At 44.2% G+C, this 22,016-nt stretch overlaps 1 long non-coding RNA gene across 1 annotated transcript in view; it reads right to left on the bottom strand.

The window, feature by feature from the left end:
• The window catches only part of LOC120034593, a 252,013-nt gene that overhangs the window by 72,983 nt on the left and 157,014 nt on the right, over positions 1–22,016 (bottom strand). The window lies entirely within an intron of this gene.

Here is a 22,016-nt window from a genome sequence, read left to right on the forward strand (position 1 = left end):
AACATGATTATGACTGCAAAAACTGAACCAGTTGTTCATGACATTCTGATATACAACAAGTCAAAGCCAGTAAATAATATATTATAAACAACATATTGCCTAACTGATTTAAAGAGTTCTGCTGCTAGAAATAGAGAGGGGCTGGTAAGAACAACTATGGCTGGTTTTCTGTCATGACGAAACATATCCCACTGGGCACAATTCAACGTTAATTCCACATTGGTTCGACGTAAATTCATTAAAATGAAGTGGAAACATCGTTGAGTCAACCAGCGGGTGCCCAGTGGGATGTTTTCCCGGATGGACCAACAAAGATATTTAATTTGGTAAATATCAACATTTAAGCCCGATATTCATAAAGAAAACACAAGATCGCAGGCGAGGCAACCTGGGGAGGGAAAACCAAAGACCATTCAGCAGCAGAGGTTAGAGTTTGTCTGTTCAGTGAAGCCAAGCAATACCATTTCAACATTATCGGTAACAACCCCTGAATGCACCATTACCTTCTATAAGGGCAGAATGAAATGTCAGAATTGATTTGGGGAGGGAGGGCTGAGATATAAGCGGGCAGCTATGGCGGCCATTTTGTTCCAGCGCGGCCCTGTATTTGGTCTCCCTGGAACATTAGCAGACGAAGCAGAGAGAAGAGCTGGAAACACATGAAGGAGGTGTGGGCACCCATCACAACTGTCTCCAGTGACAGGGGATGAAATAAAAAACAGGGAAGAAAGGAAGAGTGAGAGAATCCAAAATGAAAAAGGAACTATGCACGCCAGAGGAGTTCTTTAAATGTCCCACTGCTTTGTAAATAAGTTAGTTAGCTAAACAAATACCTGGCTTTGTTCTGAGCGGATCACTTTACTAACCAACGCTTCTTTCGGTGCCAACAAATGGAGCCGTTGCTTCAATGAGACGATTAGATTATCCCTTTAAATGCTGCAGTTGGACAAGCAAGTCTATCATTGCCTGCGAACACAAAAATAATTGGGCAACAGTGGGGAAAGTGTGATATTCACGCCTCTACTGAGACTGAACCATGCCTGGAATATCTAATGGAGCCTTTCACTCTCTCCTGCCTTGTTTGGATTCCCATTCATCATGAAAAACTCAATTACTTATGTTCCCTAACATGCATGGTTATTAATGCTCTAATTATGCTTCTCCCTCTAATCTTTTGCCTTGCAATTTGGGTGATATACCATATGTGTGAACAACATGGCAGGTCCCATAGAAGTGAAAGCTGAATTAGGAATTGTTGTGCTATAAAGCAGCTTCTCTTGGGAGCCATCGGCGAGATAGAGAGAGCCTGTCATTGGTTGTCTATACATGGGGATTTATGTAAGCCCACTGAGCATGTGTGTGCATATGCGTTCTCCCTAAGTATGTCATGTATGCACAGGGCTGAATAATCAGTTGCTAATACAGTTACCCACTAATATTATATAGCTAACAGCTCATAGCATTCCAACATGATAACATGATTTAATCAAACCCCAAACTAGCCCCCTATCACTTCCTCTGGTTCCTATTAAGTCGGCCCTGACAGCTTTAGAGGGGTGAAATAATTTGGGAGGTTTTGAAGATGCCTGTGAGAGCCTTGGGGAGCCCCTGCAGAGTGGCTGTGGAGGCCCTGTACTGCCTGCAGCCATGACTGTTCTTCAAGGCTTCTCCTCTGAGCATTTTTACAACAGCACAAATTAGGAGGAAGGAATGCCTCTGTCAGTGCAGCCCAGACAGCCAACTTGGGCAGAAACTTGGATGACAATGAAGAAACGGAGGGCGTCATAAACTGCGGAAAATAAGCTCTCACTTTCAAACGTTTACGGCAGCTCAAATATCTAATGATACCTCTCATAGCTTTTAATCTTTAATGTGAAAAATTAATCATCCCATTCATTATTTTAATAGCTGTCATTTTTCTCTCCCTAAAGTGATGATTTATAACCATTAAGCTCCGCGTCAGCTTGTGTGAGAGGGATTTATAGTAATGTTTGCACCAGGTAGCCTCCAACCATATTTCATTACTCTGACAAGCCATTAAAATGCCCTGATGATTAAACAACAGCTCTGAGGTCAGTGTGTATGGCTGTTAACTTACACTGTATACTCCAGGCTGGGGATTGAGACAGACACACCGCCTCTCTTCTCTCCCTCCAGACTGTGTGTGAATGTATGGATGTTGTGTATCTCATTCTATACAGTGGGGGGATGAGAGAGTCGCTACCACTGAGGGAGATTGGTATAAAGATACGCCAGAGATTCAAAGATATTGCTGTGTTACTGGGCGACTAGAGCCGTGGTGCTTTTTGCTAAAGAGGTTTTTCACCATGAATGAGACTAGGTAGATATGTTAAAGGAACTGTGGAAGCAAAACATTGAGTAGTTTGTTTATTTGGTGATGGAGACGAGGTTGTGCTTTGAGTGGCATAGACCTAACCTGCCCATGTTGCTTGGGAAAAAGCAGCCCACAAAATGGATCCCCTTTGGATCCAGTAGGAGAGGAGAGGAGAGGAGAGGAGAGGAGAGGAGAGGAGAGGAGAGGAGAGGAGAGGAGAGGAGAGGAGAGGAGAGGAGAAGAGAGGAGAGGAGAGGAGAGGAGAGGAGAGGAGAGGAGAGGAGAGGAGAGGAGAGGAGAGAACGGCAGGCCTGGAAGAGCTACGTAGCTGGGGGAGGATTTACCTCCCCTGCATGTTCTATGATACATACACGTCTAATATCCAGGGTCCAGCGGTCACAATTGATCACCGATGCTGTGTCTGACACTGACTGACAGCGGCTGTAATTGCTATGTTTGCTTTGGGAGTAGAGCAGGGGAACAGAGCAGGGCCGAGCGGTCCAAACACACTGGGCTCCCTCACTGCATTACTACAGCCCAAAACCCCAGGAGTCCCACTCTGGACATTACATCATAGATTGGACTACACATAGCTGAGGACAAGGGAAAAGTGTCTGATACTGGATGTGTGAAGAATATACAAGGACATTGTCAAAACTTTGGTTGTGGTGTTGGATGACTTCATTTTTATACATGTTTATCTAACAAAATCTCATATTGTACATACTTTTTTTAATCAGATGCAATTTTAAATCCTGTGTTGATATCTTTGTGTCTAGGCTGCATGGCAGTCATGTTTTCAGAAAATAGTTTTTGTCTATCAGTTCTCTCATTTAATGTCTGTGGTACCTGTGCTGTAAGTCTAGCTCTCTAGATCCATTTACAGCAGTGGTATTCAAAGTCGGGGTCGCTGGGGAACTCCATTGGAAAAATATACGTTTTTTGAGAACGATAAATTCGATTTTTTGGTTGTGTCATTAGATTTGGGGTGGGGTCGCGAGAAATTATTGGGAATAAGATTGAATACCTTTGGTTTGAATGCCATTGGTTTGAATGCCATTGGTTTGAATACCATTGGTTTGAATGCCATTGGATTGAATGCCATTGGATTGAATGCCATTGGTTTGAATACCATTGGTTTGAATACCATTGGTTTGAATGTCATTGGTTTGAATGTCATTGGTTTGAATGCCATTGGTTTGAATGTCATTGGTTTGAATACCATTGGTTTGAATGCCATTGGTTTGAATGCCATTGGATTGAATGCCATTGGTTTGAATGTCATTGGTTTGAATGCCATTGGTTTGAATGTCATTGGTTTGAATACCATTGGTTTGAATGCCATTGGTTTGAATGCCATTGGATTGAATGCCATTGGTTTGAATACCATTGGTTTGAATGCCATTGGTTTGAATGCCATTGGATTGAATGCCATTGGTTTGAATGTCATTGGTTTGAATGCCATTGGTTTGAATGTCATTGGTTTGAATACCATTGGTTTGAATGCCATTGGTTTGAATGCCATTGGATTGAATGCCATTGGTTTGAATACCATTGGTTTGAATGCCATTGGTTTGAATGCCATTGGATTGAATGCCATTGGTTTGAATGTCATTGGTTTGAATGCCATTGGTTTGAATGTCATTGGTTTGAATACCATTGGTTTGAATGCCATTGGTTTGAATGCCATTGGATTGAATGCCATTGGTTTGAATGCCATTGGTTTGAATACCATTTGTTTGAATATCATTGGTTTGAATATCATTGGTTTGCAGGCTATAGCATAGTATACATGTAGAAGAGAATATATCAGCTACTTTCAAATGAGTTAGAGAAAAATACTGAAATGCATCTCATTTGCAATGGTTAACACAAATGTAGGCATAAGAATGTTAATTACCACTACAAATACAACAGTGGTAACAATGAAAAATCTACTTACACATGTAGCGTGATGCCATTCCCAATAACACTTTTGTCTACGTGAAACAGGATGTTTAGCACCCAGCTGTAGTGTGAAGCTGTGAATGCATGGGGAAATGGTACTTGTAACTCAGACTATTTTCTTTTGCAACTTTGCACGTTTTTTATCTATTGGCAAGGCACATGAAATCCCAACTGGTCAGACTCTAGGCTTCTGATGCTTGGCTTTAGTCATTAATCAAACCACTGCTGAAATGAAAGCAGTTTAGAAGGCTGCCAAGATTCTACTCAAACAAGTTAGTGATTAAAAATACATGTCAAAAGAATCTTTTTGTGACAACAAGTTCTCCCAAATTCTTGTTGAACTCCTAATGTTCCCGGCAATGACTTCAAAGGGGAAATTAAATATTAAAGCTATTATCTAAGACTCTCTTAATGTTATCTAAGGTTAAGTTATATATATATATATATATATATATATATATATATATATATATATATATATAATGCCGACCTTCACAACTATTTTACGTAATAGAGTCCAATTTTGGAGGAGGAACATGATCAAGGGGGAACTGATCCGGTATGTAGACCCACAACCTATGTGACATACTCCATTCATTTCATACTCCTTTGTGGACCACATTATGCATAGAATGTTCTGCATACCATATGTAATCGGTAACACCCTGTATTTCACCTCGGTCTAGTTTGATTTCTCTGCTGCTGGCTGTCTCTATCTGGCATGATATTCACAGACTAGGCCTGGTGTACCAACATCATAATGATTACTTTCACCTTGTAGCTGGAGTTGTGCTGTTCTGAATGTGAAATATCATTGCAGCCACTGCACCCGATACCATAACCTCAATCACTACTGTTTACCCAACTGTAAAATGGTAAATAACTAAGCATTTGAGCGAGGTTAGTGTAGCCGGAAAGCGAGATGAAAGCCCGGGCTCTGATAAATTTGTCGGAAAAATGCTCCTGGAGTATTTGTTGTCGACTGTGCATCAGTGAGGAGCTGGCCTGGGATTTGAGTCTTGCTGAAGCCAAGCAAAGCATGCCAGATCACTAATTGCACAATTTAAAACCAAAGTCCCTGGCAGCTTGTCGTTTGCAACAGAGGGAAGAGCCATTGCTTAATCAGTGAGCTCAACACAGATCTACCCAGCTCTCTGTTGAGATACTAGAGATGTATGATGGAGAGTCCCTCCAAGCTCTGAGTCAATACCAAGAGCTAAGACAATGTATATACACAGTAACTGGTGTCAACTCCGTAATGGCACCCTGGTGTCAACTCCGTAATGACAGCCTAGAACGTACTTCAAGGTGGTTATGGCTGTAGAATGACTGAGATGATGCACATGAATCGATAGCAGCTAATAAGGTTGGCATCAGGTGATTGGATGAGTATTCATTAAGGGTTGTTATGGAAACTGGTAATCGCCTGAAGGAAGAAGGTAATGATTTTCATAACCCTCTAAATACTGCATATGGTTTCTGAGCTCACAGGAGTCATAATCCGATCAGAATAACGATGTAGTTATTTTTCCTAACGGACATAGACATTCATCATTTCTGAGGTGGTGAGATGTAAAACTCTGTCTAGTACTGGTGGTTTCCAGCTAGGCAAAAATAAAACATGTCTTGCACTATACCAATGCTTTTTTGGATTCATTTGATCCATAAAACAATGTTTGGAGATAATAGTTGAAATATGCTTCTTTGGCGCTTTCTTCAACAGGGCCCCTGGAGTTAAATGAACTCCAGTAAGCCAAGCACATATACTTCTCCGTAAGAATGCTTAGAAGTCTGTAAACCTAAGTGCTAAAACGCATTACTGTGGTACACTGTTCCTGCAACTTCACTGTTGAGACAAAGTGTTAACACTTGTAGCAACACTGGCTAGTGGAGTTGAAAGTGTTCTGGCGGTGAGGACATTAGCTAGCTGTGAAAGAGAGAGTGACAGGCCAGCCAAGGCACACTACTCTCCATGAGAACAGTTTAACTAGCACTAGTAGGGCTGGTCCACTGGCCCTATAGAGGCAGACATGCTGCCATTCTGTTGTTCAGATGGACTTTTGCTCTGCTCTGAGCTGGGCCTAACGACATAACACACTCCATCAGCGACAGAGCAGGAAAAACACTGTCCCTCATGCATCACACACATGCGCGCGCACCCTCACACAAGCACACACACACGCACGCACAGACTCACGCACAGAAAGACAGCCCCGCAGTCAATTCCTCAGTGAAGCAACATCCGTCTCATTTTCCCTCTGCTCGCTCTCTCTCTCTGTCTCTCTCTCTATCTCTCTCTCTCTGTCTCTCTCTCTGTCTCTCTGTCTCTCTCTCTCTCAACAAGAAAGATGCGGCACTGAGGGCCTTGAATTAAAAAGCCAATATGTAAAACCATAGAGGGATGCCATTTTGAAAAAGTGTTTCATCAATGGAAATCATATTAACATGATAAAGGGCAGATTGGGAGGCGAGGGGCATTGATTCAGATGACGCTCCTCCAGTCCACGCCGCCATGTCCACGTCAGACATGTTAATGAATCACAACACAACGGAGGGTGAGAGAGAGAGAGAGAGAGAGAGTGGGGGGGGGGGGGGGGGGTCAAAGGGTGAGGTCAAAGAAGCAGAAGAAGAGAGGGGAGGTAGAATGTACTTAGGTAGGGGGCATTTCTGGACACTGGGTTTGATGTTAGGCAGTCAGGGCAGAGGGCTGCTGACATGGCCGTTCTGAGTGAACTGAACCAAAGCCTGGTGTAAAGAGGTGTGGCTGTGGCAGAGTGTTACAGAGACTACCCTACTCCCCCTGTTGACCAGGACTACACACAGGCTGCCTGGGGTAGCCAGCATCCAAGGGTTCACACACACACACACACACACACACACACACACACACACACACACACACACACACACACACACACACACACACACACACACACACACACACACACACACACACACACACAGCATAGGCTGCGACATGAAAGTGACAAGTCCATCGCTGCCAGGCCAAACAGTGGATTTACTTATCAGAGAACACACGGTGGACAGAGAGAGAGAGAGGCCACAACACAGAGACAGCTGGGTCATTATCAACTCACCTTCAATTAACTGTCCTTGGCACACAGCATTCCAACCAGCCATGAGACATATTCATACCAAATAAACCCATTCAAAAGGACTCCTCACTAAGGATCAGGTGGATTCTTTTGAGGAGCCCAAATAAAACTTTGTCAACATAAAACACATTCTTCATCAAAGGACGGACTCAAACGGATTATGTTCAATTGCTTGCCATGCTACAGAGAGGAGGGACTGGAAGAAGAAGAAGAAGAAGAAGAGAAGGAGTGTGGGAGAGGAGGGACTGGAAGAAGAAGAAGAAGAGAAGGAGTGCGGGAGAGGAGGGACTGGAAGAAGAAGAAGAAGAAGAAGAGAAGGAGTGCGGGAGAGGAGGAGGCCTCTTTTGGAGAGTGATGGCGCAGCACCTTTGTTAAATATGAATAATTAAGTGGGAAAATGAAAGTGTTTCATCTCCATTAGGATCAGAAAATAGGACTATGATACATAATTGAGAGTAGTTTCACTTTAATAGAATGAACAGAAGTCATTTGGTATTGGAATGTGCAGGGGTGATTTAGCCAAAAGAAAGTATATTATTAGGTTTAATAGAATACCTACACATGATCAATGTCATGAGTGGAGCTGGTAGTTTGTCTCGGCTTCTCCAGATGATTAGCGTAATAGAATAGTGGCCTGATGAATTCACATTGCTCCGGCATTGATTACAGAGAGCGCCACACATTTTTCATGCTGAGTGCAGCTACACAGTACATTCATTACGCCTCTAATACATGTGACATAACAGCTGCATGACACATTATACAGGATGCAGACTGAGTGTTGGGCTAATAACCGAGAAGTCATCGGTTTGAATACCCGAGCTGACAAAGTGAAAAATCTGTTGATGTAGCCTTGAGCAAGGCACTTAACCCTAATTGCTCCAGGGGTACCGTACCGCTATGGCTTACCCTGTAAAACAACACATTTCACTGCACCTATTTAGTGTATGTGACATACAGTACCGGACAAAAGTTTGGACACGCGTGAGAACTACTTTAAGACTGTTGGATAAGCATTCCAGGTGAAGCTGGTTGAGAGAATGCCAAGAGTGTGCAAAGCTATCATCAAGGCAAAGAGCTGCTTACTTTAAATATAAAATTGATTTTGATTTGTTTAACACTTTTTTGTTTACTACATGGTTCCATATGTGTTATTATATACAGTTGAAGTCGGAAGTTTACATACAACTTAGCCAAATACACTTAAACTCAGTTTTTCACAATTCCTGACATTTAATCCTAGTAAAAATTCCCTATCTTAGGTAAGTTAGGATCACCACTTTATTTTAAGAATGTGAAATGTCAGAATAATAGCAGAGAGAATGATTTAATTCAGCATTTATTTCTTTCATTACATTCCCAGTTGTTCAGAAGTTTACATACACTCAATTAGTATTTGGTAGCATTGCCTTTAAATTTTTTAACTTGGGTCAAATGTTTCGGGTAGCCTTCCACAAGCTTCCCACAGTAAGTTGGGTGAATCTTGGCCCATTCCTCCTGACAGAGCTGGTGTAACTGAGTCAGGTTTGTAGGCCTCCTTGCTCTCACACGCTTTTTCAGTTCTGCCCACAAATGCTCTATAGGATTGAGGTCAGGGCTTTGTTATGGCCACTTTAATACCTTGACTTTGTTGTCCTAAAGCCATTTTGCTACAATTCTGGAAGTATGTGTGGGGTCATTGTCCATTTGGAAGACCCATTTGCGACCAAGCTTTAACTTCCTAACTGATGTCTTGAGATGTTGCTTCAATGTATCCACATGATGCCATCTATTTTGTGAAGTGCACTAGTCCCTCCTGCACCAAAGCACCCCCACAACATGATGCTGCCACCCCCGTGCTTCACGGTTGGGATGGTGTTCTTCGGCTTGCATGGCTCCCCCTTTTTCCTCCAAACATAACGATGGTCATTATGGCCAAACAGTTCTATTTTTGTTTCATTAGACCAGAGGACATTTCTCAAAAAAGTACGATCTTTGTCCCCATGTGAAGTTACAAACCGTAGTCTTGTCTTTTTTATGGTGATTTTGGAGCAGTGGCTTCTTCCTGGCTGAGTGGCCTTTGAGGTTATGTTGATATAGGACTCGTTTTACTGTGGATATAGATACTTTTGTACCTGTTACCTCCAGCATCTTCATAAGGTCATTTGCTGTTGTTCTGGGATTGATTTGCACCTTTCGCACCAAAGTATGTTAATCTCTAGGAGACAGAACGCGTCTCCTTCCTGAGCGGTGTGACGGCTGCGTCATCCCATGGTGTTTATACTTGCGTACTATTGTTTGTACAGTCGTGGCCAAAAGTTTTGAGAATGACACAATATTAATTTTCACAAAGTCTGCTGCCTCAGTTTGTATGATGGCAATTTGCATATACTCCAGAACGTTATGAAGAGTGATCAGATGAATTGCAATTAATTGCAAAGTCCCTCTTTACTATGCAAATGAACTGAATCCCCCAAAAAACATTTCCACTGCATTTCAGCCCTGCCACAAAAGGACCAGCTGACATCATGTCAGTGATTCTCTCGTTAACACAGGTGTGAGTGTTGACGAGGACAAGGCTGGAGATCACTCTGTCATGCTGATTGAGTTTGAATGACAGACTGGAAGCTTCAAAAGGAGGGTGGTGCTTGGAATCATTGTTCTTCCTCTGTCAATCAGGGTTATTTGCAAAGGAAACACGTGCCGTCATCATTGCTTTGCACAAAAAGGGCTTCACAGGCAAGGATATTGCTGCCAGTAAGATTGCACCTAAATCAACCATTTATCGGATCATCAAGAACTTCAAGGCGAGCGGTTCAATTGTTGTGAAGAAAGCTTCACGGCGCCCAAGAAAGTCCAGCAAGCGCCAGGACCGTCTCCTAAAGTTGATTCAGCTGCGGGATCGGGGCACCACCAGTACAGAGCTTGCTCAGGAATGGCAGCAGGCAGGTGTGAGTGCATCTGCACGCACAGTGAGGCAAAGACTTTTGGAGGATGGCCTGGGGTCAAGAAGGGCAGCAAAGAAGACACTTCTCTCCAGGAAAAACATCAGGGACAGACTGATATTCTGCAAAAGATACAGGGATTGGACTGCTGAGGACTGGGGTAAAGTCATTTTCTCTGATGAATCCCCTTTCCGATTGTTTGGGGCATCCGGAAAAAAGCTTGTCCGGAGAAGACACGGTGAGCGCTAACATCAGTCCTGTGTCATGCCAACAGTAAAGCATCCTGAGACCATTCATGTGTGGGGCTGCTTCTCAGCCAAGGGAGTGGGCTCACTCCAATTTTGCCTAAGAACACATAATGGTACCAACACATCCTTCGAGAGCAACTTCTCCCAACCATCCAAGAACAGTTTGGTGATGAACAATGCCTTTTCCAGCATGATGGAGTACCTTGCCATAAGGCAAAAGTGATAACTAAGTGGCTCGGGGAACAAAACATCGATATTTTGGGTCCATGGCCAGGAAACTCCCCAAACCTTAATCCCATTGAGAACTTGTGGTCAATCCTCAAGAGGCGGGTGGACAAACAAAAAACCCCAAATTCTGACAAACTCCAAGCATTGATTATGCAAGAATGAGCTGCCATCAGTCAGGATGTGGCCCAGAAGTTAATTGACAGCATGCCAGGGCGGATTGCAGAGGTCTTGAAAAAGAAGGGTCACCACTGCAAATATTGACTCTTTGCATCAACTTCATGTAATTGTCAATAAAAGCCTTTGACACTTATGAAATGCTTGTAATTATACTTCAGTATTCCATAGTAACATCTGACAAAAATATCTAAAGACACTGAAGCAGCAAACTTTGTGGAAATTAATATTTGTGTCATTCTCAAAACTTTTGGCCACGACTATACAGGTGAACATGGTACCTTCAGGCGTTTGGAAATTGCTCCCAAGGATGAACCAGACTTGTAGAGGTCTAAAAAAAAAAATCTGAGGTCTTGGCTGATTTCTATTGATTTTCCCATGATGTCAAGCAAAGAGGCACTGAGTTTGAAGGTAGGCCTTGAAATACATCCACAGGAACACCTCCTATTGACTCAAATGATGTCAATTAGCCTATCAGAAGCTTGTAAAGCCATGACATCATTTTCTGGAATTTTTCAAGCTGTTTAAGTCACAGTCAACTTAGTGTATGTAAACTTCTGACCCACTGGAATTGTGATACAGTGAATTATAAGTGAAATAATCTGTCTGTAAACAATTTTTTGAAAAATTACTTGTGCCATGCACAAAGTAGATGTCCTAACTGACTTGCCAAAACTATAGTTTGTGAACAAGAAATTTGTGGAGTGGTTGAAAAACGGGTTTTAATGACTCCAACCTAAGATTATGTAAACTTCCGACTTAAACTGTATATATTTGTTTTATGTAATGGTCTGGCCCAGTGAGACTAAGGATTATTTTAAATGGTACTACAGTAAGTGCAACAGTGGTGCACAGAGGAACATCCAGCATACAGCTGCTGTGCTGCTATAGCATGGACAGATACTCAGAACCTTCCAGGAAAACATTCAAGAGTTTAACTCCAGTAGCAATGTGACCCCTTGGGTGTGCTGTACACAAACAGCACAGCCATTTTATAAACATGAACCCATGACAGCGTCCTGCCAGTCGGTCCATATTCAGGGGATGGCTGTCTAGCAGAAAGAGAAGGGTCTTTATCACTTCAAAGGCGACTGTCCCTCCGGCGTCTCTGGGTTGCCATGACTGGTGCTCCACTCCCTCGCTCCCTCGCTCGCCCCTCTTTTGCTGCATTTGTCCAATCTTGGAAAGCCCAGAGTCAGGAAACACAAGGTCTTTTCAAAGTTAGTCAACAGGCCTTTGATGGCCAGCCAACGGAGTCAGCAACCCTGCGACAAGGTGCTGGGCCATTATCATTCAATAGACAGGCGGGATTTTGCATATTTAACAGGAAATTTCACTTTGCTTTTTTGACACGGGGCATTATGCAGGGTCTCTGTACAATAAACCCACCAGCACCTTGCCAATTTGTTGTTTGGGTTTTTTCATTTTGGTGGAAAAATGCATTTTTGTTTGTGCTATGCACAGTACATTCAAAACATGCAGGGAAATAAAATGGTTTGTCTGTTTGTTGACAAGTAAATTGGACAAACGGTTTAAGTTAAATGTTTTCTCTCTTTTCTCATATTTTGCTATGAACCTCATAAAGAAAGAACATAAAACTGTCCCATTCCATTATCTTCTATAATAGTGGAACCAATATAGGTAAAACATTGAATTCATACAAAGGCATATTATTAGCTTGGTCAGTGTCAAGAGGAGCAGCAGGTCTAGAAAGATCCATGGTGACATTCTGATAGGGACACCTCATCTCGCTCCTTCACAGTTTCTCCATGTCCATTCTGATAGGAACACCTCACCTCGCCACCACAGTGTCTCCATGTCCATTCTGATAGGGACACCTCACCTCGCCACCACAGTGTCTCCATGTCCATTCTGATAGGAACACCTCACCTCGCCACCACAGTGTCTCCATGTCCATTCTGATAGGGACACCTCACCTCGCCACCACAGTGTCTCCATGTCCATTCTGATAGGGACACCTCACCTCGCCACCACAGTGTCTCCATGTCCATTCTGATAGGGACACCTCACCTCGCCACCACAGTGTCTCCATGTCCATTCTGATAGGGACACCTCACCTCACCACCACAGTGTCTCCATGTCCATTCTGATAGGGACACCTCACCTCGCCACCACAGTGTCTCCATGTCCATTCTGATACCAGTGTCTCCATGTCCAGGGACACCTCACCTCGCCACCAGTGTCTCCATGTCCATTCTGATAGGGACACTTCACCTCGCCACCACAGTGTCTCCATGTCCATTCTGATAGGGACACCTCACCTCACCACCACAGTGTCTCCATGTCCATTCTGATAGGGACACCTCACCACCACAGTGTCTCCATGTCCATTCTGATAGGGACACCTCACCTCACCACCACAGTGTCTCCATGTCCATTCTGATAGGGACACCTCACCTCACCACCACAGTGTCTCCATGTCCATTCTGATAGGGACACCTCACCTCGCCACCACAGTGTCTCCATGTCCATTCTGATAGGGACACCTCACCTCGCCACCACAGTGTCTCCATGTCCATTCTGATAGGGACACCTCACCTCGCCACCACAGTGTCTCCATGTCCCTTCTGATATGGACACCTCACCTCGCCACCACAGTGTCTCCATGTCCATTCTAATAGGGACACCTCACCTCACCACCACAGTGTCTCCATGTCCATACACAGTTCCAATAATCCACATTAAGTTACAACTTGCACGTCATACTTGTATTAACAGTATATTTTGAATGTACTGAATGTACAGCACACTCTCCTATTGCTCTGATGGCTGACTAGCGCTGGAGCTGCTGCTGTTGGGACTGTGGTGGTTGGAGACTGTTCCTGTACAGAAGATTCCACAGTGGAGCGACCACCCCTAATGAGTGACAGGCGTTCCCCCTTCTCTCCCCTCTCTTTGGGCTGGCACCCCTCCGTCCCCTACCTCCCTCTACTCCCTTGGCAAGGGCAGCCCATGCAGCGCCACCAGCAGCCCCCACGAGGGCAACTCCAGAGGACCAGAGTCCCATGGCGAGCTGCTAATGATCCATATGATGGCCGGGGCCAGATATTGTTTAGGCTACATTACCTAGAGAGGGCCAAACAACCATTTGCAATGTCACTTGATAATGGCCCAAAAAACAAATCTCGCAGACCTTCATATGGGTAATTAATTTGTCTTTGCGTCGGGGCACTTCGCCTCTCCCTGAGTCTCTCTTTTCTTCCCTATACTCTCCAAAAGATTTCCAATTGCTGGCAGACAATGGTTTCAGAAAGCAGTAAAAGGCCATTGATCTATTTGCAAATACCCGTCCCCATGCTGCGAAATGCATCTTGCTGTGTTGCGTTAAGCAATTCCACATTTTAATGGGCAGACTATTGATGGCTGATGCCAAAAGACTATGGTATTGACGCACTCAAACATATCCACAATGAGGTCCAAGGGGGATAGCACCAGCTCAGCACAATAAACAAAGAAAGAGGCATCAAACTGAAAAAGAAGAGTTGCATAATGTTGCAGAGCTCTCATAAAAAGTAACTGGAATGTGTGCCTGGTGATTGACTATCAGAATCGATGGTAGATCCTAAAGCACGCAGCAGAGCTGTTGCCAATAAACACGTTGAATCCATACCGGTTGGGCCAGACTACATAGTAATTGCCAATTAGGAACATGTGCATTATTATATGTAATTAGGTGTTGATTAAAATTGCAACATTGCTTGCAACAGCTCCAATGAGAGTGATAATAGCTGACTTATGTCCAGACAACATCAGGAGCACAGCCAGATCAACACAAGACTTCTGCTCATTTCTGCAGTTCCTCTGCACCTTATACTGCGCACGTGAAAAAGGAATGATCTCTGGATGAGATAGAGACAAGAAGAAAGACAAATGTTTGTGCTTACATCAAATGTCCTCAGACGAGAGACAACCCAACCACACCAATAAAGCGATCAATGCTAACTTAATCTCTCCCACCACAGTGGCACCCGCTTGCTGTTTCTCAGAGCCAAAATGAAAGAGGAAAGTTACCCTGAAGGACTTAAATAAATAAACGTAAATTCAGTCGTATTTTCTTGCCACTACGGCAGACTTCACAGACACGCTCCAAACATCTATGCAACAGTTCATATGCTATGTATTCAACAACGCTGAATAGAAACAGACAAGGTCCTACACTGAGAGGAAGACCTAACACAGTCGTTTAAATAGAGAGTGTGTGTGTGAGTGTGTGTATGACTCATCTGTGCCAGGGTCAGTGTGAATGCCCACTGGTTGTGCCAGGGTCAATGTGAATGCCCACTGGTTGTCCCAGGGTCAGTGTGAATGCCCACGGGTTGTCCCAGGGTCAGTGTGAATGCCCACGGGTTGTGCCAGGGTCAGTGTGAATGCCCACGGGTTGTGCCAGGGTCAGTGTGAATGCCCACGGGTTGTGCCAGGGTCAGTGTGAATGCCCACTGGTTGTGCCAGGGTCAGTGTGAATGCCCACTGGTTGTGCCAGGGTCAGTGTGAATGCCCACTGGTTGTGCCAGGGTCAGTGTGAATGCCCACGGGTTGTGCCAGGGTCAGTGTGAATGCCCACTGGTTGTGCCAGGGTCAGTGTGAATGCCCACGGGTTGTGCCAGGGTCAGTGTGAATGCCCACTGGTTGTGCCAGGGTCAGTGTGAATGCCCACGGGTTGTGCCAGGGTCAGTGTGAATGCCCACTGGTTGTCCCAGGGTCAGTGTGAATGCCCACTGGTTGTCCCAGGGTCAGTGTGAATGCCCACTGGTTGTGCCAGGGTCAGTGTGAATGCCCACTGGTTGTGCCAGGGTCAGTGTGAATGCCCACGGGTTGTGCCAGGGTCAGTGTGAATGCCCACGGGTTGTGCCAGGGTCAGTGTGAATGCCCACTGGTTGTGCCAGGGTCAGTGTGAATGCCCACTGGTTGTGCCAGGGTCAGTGTGAATGCCCACGGGTTGTGCCAGGGTCAGTGTGAATGCCCACTGGTTGTGCCAGGGCAGGCTGGGAGTGGAGCGAAGCAGAGCCGGCCCAGTCAAAGGTGCTTTGGGGGATAAGCTGGGTGCCCTGTCTCAAATGGGGACACTTCACTGGGTAAAGCCTGCCTTACAAAGAACGCTTTTCCCCACTGTGAATCTTCATACCTCCATCCAAGCAGAACTAAGGGTGCTGCTCACCAAGATACAAAGGGACAAACTCACACACATGCCCTCTCGAACACATCCAAACCACACACACATGCGCGTGCACACACACACACAGTCGGGCACATGTATACACAGTCACGCACATATACACACACACACACACACACACACACACACACACACACACACACACACACACACACACACACACACACACACACACACACACACACACACACACACACACACACACACACACACACACACACACAGACAGGCACAAGACTGCTCCCTTCTGGCCACACCCTGTGGCTGCACAGCGTTGCGTGCTCCTCACAAAGAGACAGAGTGAGGCTGTATATCATCTGTCTGCAGTTGTAATTTTACTAATGTTCACTCAAATGTCAATGCCTTGAATGACCAGGGATCCCTCATACAAATGTACAGCCCAAAGGCTGTGGAATATAGGTAGAGTGTGAGGCCTCTACGGAGGGTTGCATGAGGGAACACATATTACACACGTCTGGTGTCTGGGCTTTACTGCAGGCTTCTAAAGGACACAGCTGATATTTCAGACAATGGTCAGAGTAAAAGTCCAACAGTGATGACTGGGTCCTTTGTGTTGTCCTTGGGAGAAATACATAGCTGTGAACACTTCCACATAAAGAGTGTTGATACTGTACACAACCTAACATTTATTAAGTGATTAGAGAATGACTCTGTCTATCATCCCACCTCCACATGAACTCACTGTACATCATTAGGTCAAGTTAAGGGAGTCAGTAGTAGGTTATGAACTTGTAGGCTGACACACACCACACACACACACACACACACACACACACACACACACACACACACACACACACACACACACACACACACACACACAGACCATTCCTCCCCTCCAGCATTATCCCCTCATCAGAAGGGATAGCTCCTGCAGTTTCGGCAACAATTTACTGCATGTCATAATCAAATCCCTTTAAAATGGGAACAATTCAGCTATTGCCCGGCGTAATCAAATTAGCCCAAGTCTTTTTGGATTTTCAATTATCTCCAGTCGGAAGAGCACTTTATCCAGAGCGCTGGCTCTGCTCTGCACGGTGACGGGGGCTGACAGCAGCATCCTCACAATTACAGGGAGTCCAGACTAATGTGATGACAAGCTCGCCTGCCTCCGTTACTTAACCTTTCATTTGTGCCGGGGCTTCCTGGCGACCCCACCACCGCCATCATCAGACAGAGCCCCACGCCAGGCCCACTGAGCTGGCCAGCCCAAAGCCAACCTCTCCGCTAGGCTAGCCCTGCTCCTCCAGGCTTGCCCACTGTGTTGTGTTTACTGCAGCACTGCAACAACAGGAGAGTCCAGATAAAGAAGGCATCACCCTGATCCTTTGGAGTAAAAAGTACTCATAGTCCTACTTCTAAAACTACACTACTGGGAATTGATGAGCTTCACTAGTGTTGAACGCCTCTCAGGATCAGAAGTGACATTTAGATATTTGAAGGAAAGACAGAGGAATATCTACAATGGCATGACTAATACTAGCTACCTACTAAGTAGCTTGAATCAATGCTGACCTCTTCCTGGTGTGAATTATTATAGTTTCTTTCAACACTAAGTGTAAAGTTTCATTCAACACTAATTCAACCCAGGGACCACAGATGAAAATTTGCTATCTAGCTAAATCTGTTGCAATGGTATGTTGTACATGATCCCTGACAAATAAAAATAAAAATAACATTTTTTTTCACTTAATTCAACACTGTGTTAATAATATTGTTTTTATATGTGTAACATTGATAATAATCTCAATGTGATTGAATTAGTGATTTGCATTCAAATCATACTTCCTTGTTTGAACGGTACTCTGTGTGTTGAAGAGCAGATGTTCTGGGGTAGCTGGGAAAAACTTGAGCCAAATAAATGAATAAATACATGTTTTATCTATCAGCCAAAAGAGGGAACTAAATTAACGTAAGGACGAGGAGTATGACAGAACCAGAACAAAAAACCTATATTGTCCTGTTTCAAACAAGTGGAGAGAGAAGTGAGAATTAGCCGGTAATTAATTTGTCAGTCTGTATCTCAAAGCCACGTGTGCTCTTCTTAAGATTAAGAGGGTTTTTTAATAAACAGGGAAAGAGGGACTCTGCCTATTTCCTCCTGGAACAATTAGGTGGGTGATTATTCAGTGGAAAGCTAAGGACGTGTTGCTGATGCAGGCGTTGGTTGGGGAAGTCACTCACTGCATTGTTTACTGTTAATCTCCTCAGATGATTGAGGTTGGCTACGACCCCCCCCCCCCCCCCCCCCAAACCCAACCAATCTTCATACCTCCATCCAAGCAGAACTAAGGGTGCTGCTCACCAAGTTGCAAAGGGACAAACTCACACACGTGCACTCCCGTATAATTCTGTACGTAAATCCGAGGCACACATTTAGTATGATATGTTACGTTTCGTGGATCTCGATCACTCATTTCGTATGATATGTTCCGAATTACAATTCATATTACATGTTACAAATTTGCAAAATGTACAATGTTACATTTTGGGATTAGGGTTCGGAGTTAGGGTTAAGGTTAAGAGTTAGGTTAAAGGGTTAGGGGAAGGGTTAGCTAAAAGGGTTAAGGTAAGGGTTACTTAATTTCTTCCCTTAAGTAACCATCTGTCTTATGTAACCATACCAAACGTAACATATCATACTAATTTGAGTATACCGGATTTACATGTACTATGTTACGTCAGGTCAATGAGACCAGGCAGCCCAACCAAGTGGAAGAGTAATCTAACATGGGAATTAAAATACAATAGATTAGTTCAGTTCTACTGAAACACTGGATGCACCTGTAGGAGCAACATGCGTTGTGTTGATGTAAAACAAAACGAGCTAAATAACAAGACACTACATTTAGTGACAATCTTAGTAATGTTAACATAATAATAGCCCAACTATGCATACACTGAAATTCATACTGTATGTATGTTACTGGAACAATAACTGGAGACCAAACTATTGTGTTACATTTAGTAATATCTATATTATATGTTATGAGGAAGAGAAACGAGTGAAGTTGGAATACAAAAAGCACATAGATTATTTTCTTAGATACTTTTTCTTAGAGCAAAATAGTTCATTTTATTAGGTTCAGTTGAAATAACACAATTACATTCAACATCATCTTTCTATGTAGATTTGAGGCTAATAATATAATATAAAAAACAGTATCTATATCCCTTATTCTCACAGACACAGTGCCACGGTGTGCTTCTTTTTCAGATTGATCACGATAGACACATCTCCAAGTCACTGCTGCCATCTGCTGGACAGTGTGACCTAATGGAATAGAATGGCGTGAGCGAGAATGAACATCCAGCCATAAACCTCATTTAAAACAATGCTGCACCTCCTGGAAGAAGCTTTGTCGTCTTCCTGTGGCCATGAAAACTGTCAGATTGAGATTAGCCAATGTCATTTAGTCATCGGCTGCATTAATGAATCTTACTGCTTTTGAAACATGTTTTTGAATCATGTGATGAGGGGGATAGAGTGTGACAGAAAAAGCCTGTGCAAAGGAACTCTTGCCTGGATCAATCATGTGCTGAACCTTCCATTTGTCCTTCTACTATTCTAGTAAGATAGCGATAGAAATGATATGTGACAACATGTGTACTAAATTTGTTCTAATTCCTGTAGTATATTTTAGGCCTTGTTGACATATTTTAAAATGGTTTATTAACTAATTATACATTCCAACATAGACCCACGTGTTTAAACATTTAGTACATGTACATATTTTTTGTTAAATCAATATATTGTGACTCTTCATGAGGAAACCATTCATATACCCAGGTAGAATACAGCCAACAATGCTTCACTTTGTAGATATACTCAGCTGGAACATGGCATACTACAAGTATGCAGCTTGGTCTGTTTTCTATGATAGTCAGACCCAAAACTGCAACCAAGGCTTTGCCCACAAGATGTCTCTGTACTGACAGGAATGGTGTGATCTCACACAAATCCTCCTGTCCTCAACCAACCCCAGCCCAGGCAGCCCAAGCTGCAGTCCTGCTCCGCCTCCAGCCAGAGCTCCAGAACCGCCCCACTCTGTCCCTCTCTAGAAACAGTCAAAGGCAAACATGTCACATTGGGATCTATAATGCGACCCTCGCTGCACATACAGCATCATGCAGGCATTGACACAAGCCCAGCGAGGAGCAGTGTCCAAAATGGTACACTAACACACAATGTTTCCTGCGTCCTTCACTAAAATGAACTAAATCAATTGTCAAGCAACACAACGGGATAAGAGCTCCCTACTGGAGCGTGACCTTAACACTTCTCCTCTAGTCAGTAGGAAAAAGACTCAGCTTTAGAAGATATTAAATCAGACACAGAGAGAGAGAGAGAGAGAGAGAGAGAGAGAGAGGGGGGGAGGAAGAAGAAGAGAGAGAGATAGAGATAGAGAACGAGAGACAGAGAGAGAGACAGAGAGAGAGAGAGTGACAGACAGAGAGAGAGTGGGAGAGAGAGAGAGAGAGAGAGAGAGAGAGAGAGAGAGAGAGAGAGAGAGAGAGAGAGAGAGAGAGAGAGAGAGAGAAAGAGAGACCGAGGGGGAGGAAGAGAGAGAGACAGAGACAGAGACAGAGACAGAGAGAGACAGAGACAGAGACAGAGAGAGAGAGAAAGAGAGAGAGAGAGAGAGAGAGAGCGAGGGGGAGGAAGAAGAAGAGAGAGAGATAGAGAACGAGAGACAGAGAGAGAGACAGAGAGAGAGAGAGTGACAGACAGAGAGAGAGAGAGAGAGAGAGAGAGAGAGAGAGAGAGAGAGAGAGAGAGAGAGAGCGAGGGGGAGGAAGAGAGAGAGACAGAGACAGAGACAGAGAGAGAGAGAGAGAGAGAGAGAGAGAGAGAGAGAGAGAGAGAGAGAGAGAGAGAGAGAGAGAGAGAGAGAGAGAGAGAGACAGAGAGAGAGAGAGAGCGAGAGAGCGAGAGAGCGAGAGAGCGAGAGAGAGAGACAGAGAGAGAGAGAGAGAGAGAGAGGACCAGTGAATAATACATGGGGGAGATGAACACCATTGGAAACAATAGTGGTCCCGGTGGTCATTCTGCAGCTGTTCACATCACTCTCAGCATGCTGCTCACTCCTGGGCAGCTGATGCTTTATACCCTCTATCACACACAGCCCGCACCTGCTGCTGTACACACACACACACACACACCGCTGGGTCCGCGGAGAGCCAGGCCACACAGCCAATAAAAGAAATATGAGCAGTCCATAGCACACATACAACAATTATTTTCTCATAAGCACATGGGTACACCCTCATCCTAAATGAGACAACAACACAAATGCACACACTATCACTTACACAAGAACATACAGACATGCGCAGTGTGCACAATCTCAGCTTCTCTTTGTCTCTCCCCCACCCTCCCTCCTCCACTCCCTCTCCCCCTCGGCAGAACTGACTAAAAGTAATTATACATGTTTAATAACTTCAAGGACTATAAAAAAATGCTGTCGGGGGAGCATGGAGGTCCAGTTTAACGACAATTATAAAACAAGAGGGGCAGAGAGAGAGAGAGAGAGAGAGAGAGAGAGAGAGAGACAGAGAGAGAGACAGAGAGACAGAGTGAGAGAATAGACTTGAGGAAGGAAGGAATTGAGGCCTCGGAACATCCAGGGAATTGCATTACATGTAAGTAGTTCATGCCCGTCTCAGATTTCAATGGGGGAGTAAAGTCTATTGGTATTAGAACAGCTGAACGTCTCTCCTCACTAGACCGATCACTCCACTCACTCCTCTCAACCTAGGATAGACTGAAGACCCTGCTAGCTGTAGTTCACTCTATACACTACAGCCCAGCCGCGCCATCCAGGCCCA

This window comes from Salvelinus namaycush, chromosome 41, assembly GCF_016432855.1.
Source record: "Salvelinus namaycush isolate Seneca chromosome 41, SaNama_1.0, whole genome shotgun sequence".
Lineage (NCBI taxonomy): Eukaryota > Metazoa > Chordata > Actinopteri > Salmoniformes > Salmonidae > Salvelinus > Salvelinus namaycush.